The sequence below is a fragment of the Castor canadensis genome, chromosome 1 (genome assembly GCF_047511655.1).
Source record: "Castor canadensis chromosome 1, mCasCan1.hap1v2, whole genome shotgun sequence".
NCBI lineage: Eukaryota > Metazoa > Chordata > Mammalia > Rodentia > Castoridae > Castor > Castor canadensis.
The window spans coordinates 156428817-156430148 of NC_133386.1; positions in this window are offsets into that span (position 1 = coordinate 156428817).

The window sequence follows — 1332 nt, forward strand, 5'->3', positions numbered from 1 at the left end:
AGGCAAGTGTATAGTTGGAATTTGCAGGTATTCTATGCCTTCGGTATCCCTCTCAGCCTGGTGGTGTAAGATTGCTCTAGAAGCAACTCAAATGGTGGTACCAACATGTAGGTGCCACTCTTGCCTTCTATGTAAGCCTCTAGCTTGGGGTTGGTAGAGGGTTGAGAAAAGTGCCACAGAAGAAATAGGAGAGAGAAGGGAAGTTGTGGTAGTCCACACTTTAACCAAGGAACGCTAGAGTGAATTCAACTTACCTGCAAACTGGAAATAAGTACCTCAAAGCCTGGGGGAAGAACATTCCAGAGACAGAGAACAGTAAAAAGTTCTGAGTCAAGCTGTTCAAATCCTGGTTGGAAGAGAGTTTGGTGAGTTCTTGGGATGAAGTGGGAGTAGATTAAGGCCAAATGTTGAAAGTATTCTAGGTAAAACTTGGTTATTCTAAGTATAATTACAAAGTAAGAATGGTTTTCAGTAGGATTATTGGGTGATCTCAACTACATTAAAGCCTACAATCACCACAGGCTACTGTGTATGGAAAACATATCATTTCTGTTTTGCAAAAGGCTCAATCGCAAATACTTAGCAAGGTGATTTAGGAGATTGTGACTGCTTCTGTGAGTTATACATCCTCGGTGTAAATCATGGTGCCCTTGGAAAACTAGACATGGCCTTTGCATTTCATCACTACCCTGTGTTCTCTCAGGAGAAAGTCAAGCAGCAAGTTCGGGGGGCTCAGGTCAGGGCTCCTTTTGAGACTAGCTGCCTGTCTTCAGCCTAGGGGCAGCAAACACCACACACACTGCAGACAGCACTTGGACGCCATTAGTAGCAACCCTCGTGGCCCCAGGGCTGCAAGGCCGGCGCGGGCCAATGCGCCTGCGCATGTTGGGGGCGGAGCTTGCATGCTGACGCACGCAGGACGGCTGTGCGTGCGTCCCTCTGCCCGTCGGTTTGCCGCCTCCCGCAGAGCATAACGGTTACCCAGCTTCGCACCTCAGCTGCTGCTGGTGCAGTTTTCTGATGTCCCTGCTTTTGTTTCCATAGTGGCAGTGCGTTGTGTTTCCAGCCTCAGAGTGGCAGCAATCACAGCATTTGTGAGCGTCTGTGGGGGTGGGGGAGGGGAAGGTCAGCCTGTGGGTGCCCTGGCCCATGGCCAGACGCTGGGCCTTGCTGAACCCACACTCTCTGGCCAGGGACTCCTTTCCTTGGCTTCCCTCCACGCTGGGCCCCGCATTCTGCAAACCCAAGAGTGGTACCCAGGTGGTTGGCACAGCCCACTGAGAGAGTGGTTGGTTTAGGGCGTTTGATTCTGCTGCAGTAGCGTTCTCCCCA